At 50.4% G+C, this 8,927-nt stretch overlaps 1 non-coding gene across 1 annotated transcript; it reads left to right on the plus strand.

Annotated features, from left to right (window-relative positions):
* The first annotated feature begins 2,003 nt into the window (after positions 1 to 2,003).
* On the plus strand, positions 2,004 to 2,070 carry TRNAP-CGG (transfer RNA proline (anticodon CGG)). The gene has a single exon. It is a non-coding gene; the product is annotated as a tRNA-Pro (tRNA).
* Positions 2,071 to 8,927: the final 6,857 nt, after the last annotated feature.

Raw genomic sequence — 8,927 nt, forward strand, 5'->3', positions numbered from 1 at the left:
CCTTGTCTGTGTGACTTAAAGCTTAGCCCAGCATTGAAAATCACTAATGGAACACCCAGCGCGGTGCGGCCAGGCTGCGAGCGGCCAAGGATCATGCATAATGTACGAGCGCATCTGGTAACGCCAGCTAACACAAGCTAATTTAATCTTGTTTTAAAAGGAGACGCGAGGAATTAATCTTTGAAGACGTCCCTTTTTGGCCCTCGTGAGCGTCCAAGCAGGCATCCATTTGCCCCCCACCCCCTTTGCGAGGAGGACATTTATGGGAGCGCACTTAAACCATCATCTGTTTAGGCAGGAGCCATATTTTGCTGAAAAACGAGAGTGACCCCCCCCCCCACACACAATAGGACACCATAGCGGGGTTAAGACGTCCCAGTTATTGACCCTGGCAAAGAAGATGACTTGTTAGCAGCGGACACAGTGTCAGGGTTGGTGTCAGCCAGGGGTTTTTTTTGGTAGCAGGGACTCATTTGCATATTAGGCCACACCCCCATGATGTAGCCAATCTTCTTGGAGCTTCCAGGGTACTTCTTTACAGGGCCTACTGTAAGCTCTTGGAGGACTGGCTACATCAAGGGGGTGTGGCCTAATATGCAGAGGAGCTACAAAAAAAGCTCTGGTGTCAGCACACCCTGCAGTGGGGCAGCTGACAGGGCCCAGGGCTTCTGGTGGGGCCCACTGTTATAGAACCCCCACACTTTGTGCCGCCAGGGAAGAATGTGCAGGTAATGTACAGTGGTGGCAGTTCTGACAGGCACAGTCCTATCTGCTCATACCACTCAGCTCCAGTGGGGAAGTAGGGTTGCCAATCCCCAGGTGGGGGCAGGGGATCCCCCGGTTTGGAGACCCTCCCCCCGCTTCAGGGTCGTCAGAAAGCGGGGGGAGGAGAGGGAAATGTCTGCTGGGAACTCTATTATTCCCTGTGGAGATTTATTCCCTTAGAAAATAATGGAGAATTTATCCATGGGTATCCGGGGCTCTGGGGGGGGGGCTGTTTCTTGGGGTAGAGGCATCAAATTTTCAGTAAATCATCTAGTGCCTCTCCCCAAACTACCCCCCAAGTTTCAAAAAGTTTGGACCACGGGGTCCAATTCTATGAGCCCCAAAAGTAGGTGCCCCTATCCTTCATGATTTCCTATGGAAGGAAGGAATTGAAAAGGTGTGCAGTCCCTTTAAATGTGATGGCCAGAACTCCCTTTGGAGTTCAATTATGCTTGTCACAGCCTTGATCTTGGCTCCACCCCCAAAGTCTCCTGGCTCCACCCCCAAAGTCCCCAGATATTTCTTGAATTGGACTTGGTAACCCTATGGGGAGATGACAGATGGTAAGTGCAAAGGCTCACAAGTAGACAGGGCAAGGAAGAAGAAGAGGAGGAGGAGGAGGAGGAGGAGATTGAATTTATACCCCGCCCTTCATTCAGAATCTCAGAGCATTTTACAATCTCCTTTCCCTTCCCCTCCCCTCCCCTCCACAGACACCCTGTGAGGTAGGTGGGGCTGAGAGAACTGCTCTTGGGAGAACAGCTCTGTGAGAACTTGTGACCCAAAGTCAACCAGCTGGCTGCATGTGGAGGAGTGGGGAATCAAGCCTGGTTCTCCCAGATTAGAGTCTATGCACTTAACCACTACACCAGACTGGACACACAGGCAGATGGGGATATGTATGGGTCAGAAGAAGGCATGAGCAGGTGTTCTGGTGGAGGGGGGGGGGGGTCACAGGAGGAGGAGAGGCTCTGAGCACTGTCTGACCACACACCCCTGAAATCTGAATACGGTCTACAGAGTGGGCTGTTCTGGAAGAGGTAGGGCTGCCAGAACCATCTGATCAGTGGGGGGAATTATTCAGAAAAAGAGTGAGGCCAGGTTGACATTGCAGCGATGTGTCTATGTCACTTCTAACGTGACCCGGAAGGGATGTTGTGAAGTGCTGGATTAAATCCTGTGGAGGCCCCTAGGCAGTTGAAATCCTGGGGGCCGCCTTGTAAATCATCTGGAGGGACGGTGGCTCAGTGGTAGAGCATCTGCTTCGGAAGCAGAAGGTCCCAGGTTCAATCCCTGGCATCTCCAAAAAAGGGTCCAGGCAAATAGGTGTGAAAATCCTCAGCTTGAGACCCTGGAGAGCCGCTGCCAGTCTGAGAAGACAATACTGACTTTGATGGACCAAGGGTCTGATTCAGTATAAGGCAGCTTCATATGTTCATATGTTCATCTAAACATCTGAGTGCCTGCCCCACTTGCCCATGGTCCCCACTGCAGCCACCTTCTTAAAAGCCCTTTTCGCTAAGCTGCAGGGGAGAGGCAGAGAGAGGCAAACTTGGTGACGACGCCAGCAGCAGCTGCACCAGGCAAGTTGGGCAAAGAGTGGCTCAGTTGCTGGCTGTACATGCAGGCTGGGAGGGCTGCAGGCAGGAGGGGGGGAAATGGGGGAAGGAGCTGGCCCGGGGCCCCTAATGGGTTGGGGCCCATAGGCCAGGGCCTACTTGGCCTAATTGTTAATCTGGCTCTGACTGAGGTTGTGTGTGTGGCCAAAGCTAAGATATTTATTGGTTTACATATCAATACCCCTCCTTTCCTTGTGGCTTAAGGCAGCAGGGTTTGCCAAAAGCCACCCCACCAAGCCATTCACAGCAAGCTTCAAACCTCTGGGTTCAGAGTAGCCACTCCATCTTTTAGCCACTATGCTACATCGGATCTTGGTGGGTATGTCTCTGCTCTTTCCTGACCTGAGCAAAACAAAGCGGCCGCACAATGCGCAAACAGAACAGGAAAAAAAAACAGTTTTGCATGCGAAATGTGAAATGTCAGCTGGCGATCCCGTAGAGAAGAGCATTTTTAAAGGACCAACTTACACTTGAGGAGGACTCCATCATATTATACTTTGAACGTTGGATGCAATGATATAGAAGTAAAGCATTGCTGAGCACGCCTTTTTGAGGACTGTTGGAATCAGGGGTGGAATTCTAGCAGGAGCTCCTTTGTATATTAGGCCACACCCCCTGATGTAGCCAATCCTCCAAGAGCTTACAAGGTTCTTTTTTGTAAGCTCTTGGAGGATTGGCTACATCAGAGGGGGTGTGGCCTAATATGCAAAGGAGCTCCTGCTAGAATTCCACCCCTGGTTGGGGTCCTTCCATTATTTGGACACTTATATTCGTCATCGAATATCGCTGGGCCTTTTGCTAAGTTGTTCATAATATGTTGAAGACGCAGCTGCGCTGGGCAGGGCATATCTCCAGGATAGAAAACCACCGCCTTCCCAAGATTGCCCTGTATGGTGAACTTTCCACCGGCCATCGAAATAGAGGGGCACCAAAGAAGAGGTACAAGGACTCCTTGAAGAAATCCCTTGGTACCTGTTGCATTAACCATCACCAGTGGTCTGACCTAGCCTCAGATTGCAAAGCATGGAGGCACACCATCCACCAGGCTGTCTCTTCCTTTGAGAACGCACGCATAGCTAGTCTTGAGGACAAAAGGAGATTGAGGAAGAATTGCACTGTTACAGCACCAACCCCAAATCAGACTTTTCCCTGCAGCCACTGTGGCCGGACCTGCCTGTCCCGCATTGGTATTGTCAGCCACCAGCGAGCCTGCAACAGACGTGGACTACTGCACCTTTCTTAAATCTTAGTTCGCGAAGTCAAGCCGAGCGAGTGATATTTATTGAGACAATAGCAGAGTTTCGGTATATATTGCATTATCAGTGGATTGATATGGCACAGTTGTTTTTCTGTTCCATTCCTAACCTGGGGCAAGTCTCTCTCACCACCTTGCCCACCTCACTAGGCTGTTGGGAAACAAAGATGCCACAATTGCCACAAAAACCTCTGGACAGCAACGGGTCCGTTCTGAAATCTCTGTCTACACAACTGTAGCGGGAGAAGCCGCCGTTGAGCTTCTCGGATAACCAATATCCTAATGGTGCCAAAATACAAGGCGCATGAATTATTAAGACGCAGTGACAGAATGCCGGAGCAGCACTTTGTGCTCTGTGGATGAAGGAGAGGAGGCATGCGTAATTAGTAAATAAGTTGCAACTTTTTCATTGGAATGAATGAAGCGTGGACAATTTAGCTCCAAATTCTGGTTAGGGCAGGCAGGGCCTGCTAAAGGTTAAGTTAGTCCCATTGGTGGGGCCAAAACGCGGGCCTGTCCTTTGCAAAAGGAATGGACGTGCGCAGGGACACTGGAGAGGAAAAATAAGGATGTACTGGCATAAGGGCCTTGACCTGGATGGCTGAGAGTGAATGGTGGTCCATGGTCACTCAGTGAGCTTCCATGGCAGATCAGTGATTTGAACCTGGGTCTCCCAGGTCCTTGTCTAACACTCTACCCAATACAACATGCTGCCACTCTCTGATTCGCTCTGGGCTCTCTGTGTCCTGAGAGGGCATGCTCTTAAAAATAGAGCCAGCATGGCATAATGGTTAAGAGCAGTGGACTCTAATCTGGAAAACTGTGCTTGATTTCCCACTCCTCCCCTCTCCCACCCATGAAACCTTGGGCCAGCCTCAGTTCTCTCAGAACTCTCTCAGCCCCACCCGCCTCACAGGGGGCCTCTTGTAGGGAGGGGAACAGAATATCTTTGTAAGTCACTTGGAGACTCCTTATGGTGGGTGAAGGCGGGCTCTAAAATCTCCTCCTCCTATTGCTCTTCCACAACGTGAAAATCTTGTTTGGTGCAGTGGTTAAGTGTGTGGACTCTTATCTGGGAGAACCGGGTTTGATTCCCTACTCCTCCACTTTCACCTGCTGGAATGGCCTTGGGTCAGCCATAGCTCTCGTAGGAGTTGTCCTTGAAAGGGCAGCTGCTGGGAGAGCCCTCTCAGCCCCACCCACCTCACAGGGTGTCTGTTGTGAGGGGAGAAGATATAGGAGATTGTAAACCATTCTGAGTCAGAGAGAAGGGCGGGGTATAAATCTGCAGACTTCTTCTTCTTCCTCTTCTTCCATTGCTCTTCCGTAAGTTTAACTTTGAACATACGCGAGAGCGGGGCTTGAGAGTTTCCTTATTCCTCCCCACCACTCTTTCCCATGCAATCTACAATCTCCCCCCTCCCCCATATTGGCTCGCGGAGTCTCCTAACGGTCCCTGAAACAGGAGAGGTTTTATGTAAACAAGACGCTGTAAATAAATGAATGAATGAATAAAAGGGGGGGGGGAAGGAAGGGGGTGGTGGAAATGGAAAGAAAAATCTCCCCATGCCAAGTACAGTCGACATGCATTATTAGGGTGTCCAGGAAATTATAGTTCGTGTCCATTAGTCCTTTCAGGGTTAATATTGATGCAGATATTATTTCTATCCATGGTGCCATTTGTTTGAAATATTATGACTAGGAGTAGTCGCTGCAGTGAATCAAATCAATTGATAGAGCAGTTAGCCCCGCAGACAGGGCCGCCTTTACACCGACCGGCAAGCATGAAATATTATGGAGATTGTTCTTTAAAGGGATCGCTTTATCATCATTTGTATGCTCGCCCCGCTTATCCCTCGCCCGCCCGGCTTCCCTGTTGGGTTAGAGCTGTCATAACTCAATCAGCCGTATAATGTGGCTCATAGCACCTCCGTCCCAGGTACCGGAGCCGTCAAGGGCCGTGGAGGGAATTGCCCTTATCCCTTTTGACAGCACGCAAGTCCGCTCTGATATCGATGTCAGTTTATATATGTATGATATGTATTTCTGAAATGTAATTAGAAGCCTGCTTGTGTACGCCAGGCGGGCCGCATGGCCCAGAGCGGCTCTTGTTGAAGACATTGATTTTTTGACCCACGCGTGTTGATCGAGGAAGGGAATATGACAAGCTTCATCACTCGGGGGCACCCGGCGAAACTCCCCCAGTTCACTTGCATCATACCGAGGTGTCACTTTTACTTAGCGGTCCACATGAGTTGAGTGGAAGGGGATTCATGCCGGGGTTGGCAAACTGTGCAAGGAAGCGGGTTAGTGAGAGGACAACCTCAAAGCTCAGGTGCAGCAAAAGTACCCCAAACTTCACAAACTGTTGATGAAACTTTCTCTCTCTCTCTCTCCTTCCCTCCCTCCTTTTTTGGTATTTTTGTATTTTTCATGTGTGTCTGCACCTCAAAATGATGTTGACCTCTGGTGACTGACCCCTAACTGGGGCCCTGGAGGTGGCTGAATAAGCCTGCCTCAGCCGTCCGACTGGGTATTTCATCCAAATACAAACTGCAGTTGACCTCGCTTAGCTTCCGACATCTGACGAGATCAGGCTTGCCCGGGCTATGCAGGTCAGGGCGCTGCAACTTACCCCTGACAGTCAGCTGATGAGGCCAGATTGGGGCTGGAGGCAGCTGTGTCAGGAGCCAGGAGAGGACATAGTTCAGCGATAGGACATCTCTTTGGCATGCAGAAGGTCCCAGGTTCAAGCCCTGTCGTCTCCAGCTAGGAAGAAAAAGAGGACTGCAGATCTATACCCTGCCCTTCTCTTTGAATCAGAGACTCAGAGCAGCTTACAATCTCCTGTATCTTCTCCCACCACCACAGACACCCCGTGAGGTGGGTGGGGCTGAGAGGGCTCTCACAGCAGCTGCCCTTTCAAGGGCAACCTCTGTCAGAGCTATGGCTGACCTAGGGTTGGCAAGTCCAATTTAAGAAATATTTTGGGGGGGCTTTGGGGGTGGAGCCAGGAGACTTTGGGGGTGGAGCCAGGAGACATTAGGGGTGGAGCCAAGATCAAGGTTGTGACAAGCATAATTGAACTCCAAAGGGAGATCCGGCCATCACATTTAAAGGGACGGCACACCTTTTCAATGTCTTCCTTCCATAGGAAATAATGAAGGATAGGGGCACCTTCTTTAGGGGCTCATAGAATTGGACCCCCTGGTCCAATCGTTTTGAAACTCGAGCGATATTTTGAGGAGAGGCACTAGATACTATACTGAAAATTTGGTGCCTCTACCTCAAAAAACAGCCCCCCCCCAGAGCCCCAGATACCCGCAGATCAATTCTCCATTATTTTCTATGGGAATAAATCTCCTTAGAGAATAATAGAGTTCCCAGCAGACATTTCCCACCCCTCCCCCCGCTTTCTGACGATCCTGAAGCGGGGGGAGGGCCTCCAAACCGGGGGATCCCCTGCTCCCACCTGGGGATTGTCAACCCTAGGCTGACCCAAGGCCATTCTAGGAGCTGCAAATGGAGAAGTGGGGAATCAAATCCGGGTCTCCCGGATAAGAGTCCGCACACTTAACCACTGCACCAAACTGGCTCTCCAGGATCAGATAATGGAAGACCTTAGCTTGAGCACTTGAAGAGCTGCTGCCGGTCAGAATAGCTGACCCTGCTAGAACAAGGCTTTGACTCTATAGAAGACAGACTCATCTGTTCAACCAGGCTTGGAGTTTCTAACTCAGTCCTGCAATTAGGAGCTGAGCTTTGATCCAAAGCAGCTCTGTTGATGAGGCCTATACAGAAATCTGTTATTTATGCCAGGCCTCGCCAATCTGGAGGCCTTCTATCGCTTGGCAGTCAGGGAGACTGATATTACCCATTTGTGGTTCCTTCTGAAGAGGACTCTGGAACAGATCCAAACTAGACATCGTGGGGATAGACCTGCAAACGTTCTGTTCAGTTTTTTAAGTGGGTAGATTATGGCTACGGGGCAGAAAAAGAAATTTGGATTTTACTTCTTGTTTTGTCAGTTGGAACCCCCCAGGACTGCTGTTGGCCCTGGAAAGGAAAGGAGATAGGGTTGCCAGCCTCCAGGTGGGGCCTGGAGATCTCCCGCTTTTATAACTGATCTCCAGGTGACAGAGATCAGCTCCCCTGGAGAAAATGGCTGCTTGGAAGGGTGGACTTGGTGGCATTGTACCATGCTGAGGCCCCTCCCCTCCCCAAACTCAACCCTCTTCTGGATCCACCTCCAAAGTCTCCAGGTACGTTCCAACACAGACCTGGCAAGCCTAGGGTTGCCAAGTCCAATTTAAGAAATATCTGGGGACTTTGGGGGTGGAGCCAGGAGACTTTGGGGGTGGAGCCAAGATCAAGGCTGTGACAAGCATCATTGAACTCCAAAGGGAGTTCTGGCCATCACATTTAAAGGGACGGCACACCTTTTCAATGCCTTCCTTCCATAGGAAGTAATGAAGGATAGGGGCACCTTCTTTTGGGGCTCATAGAATTGCACCCCCTGGTCCAATCTTTTTGAAACTTGGGGGGGTATTTTGGGGAGAGGCACTAGATGCTATACTGAAAATTTGGTGCCTCTACCTTAAAAAGAGCCCCCCCCGAGCCCCAGATCTGATCAATTCTCCCTGATTTTCTATGGGAATAAATCTCCATAGGGAATAATAGAGTTCCCAGCAGACATTTCCCTCCTCTCCCCCCGCTTTCTGACGACCCTGAAGCTGGGGGGGGGGAGGGCCTCCAAACCGGGGGATCCCCTGCCCCCACCTGGGGATTGGCAACCCTAGGCAAGCTTAAAAAGAGGTAATCAGCTCTCCTTTGTTTCCAGGGCCAGTAAGGCCCCCTATCTGTTTTGAGCCATAAAACTACAAAGAGGAAGGGTAGGAGTCTGGGTGGGGGATATGGAGGGGGTGCACTTGAAGAACTGCTGCCAGTCAGATTAGCTGACCCTGCTAGAAAAAGGGTTTGACTCTATAGAAGACAGACTCATCTGTTCAACCAGGCTTGGAGTTTCTAACTCAGTCCTGCAATTAGGAGCTGAGCTTTGATCCAAAGCAGCTCCGTTGATGAGGCCTAGCCAGAAATCTGTTATTTATGCCAGGCCTCGCCAATCTGGAGGCCTTCTATCGCTTGGCAGTCAGGGAGACATAATGGCATAATGTAAATACTGAGGAAAGCCTGAAAGTGACACCTATCATCTCTAGGAACCACTGAAAACTCTTTGGCTTAACCAGACAGTTCCTGGCAATTCCTAGAGAGACTTGACATCACTTCTG

Source organism: Heteronotia binoei, chromosome 14 (assembly GCF_032191835.1).
Source record: "Heteronotia binoei isolate CCM8104 ecotype False Entrance Well chromosome 14, APGP_CSIRO_Hbin_v1, whole genome shotgun sequence".
Classification (NCBI taxonomy): Eukaryota; Metazoa; Chordata; class Lepidosauria; order Squamata; family Gekkonidae; genus Heteronotia; species Heteronotia binoei.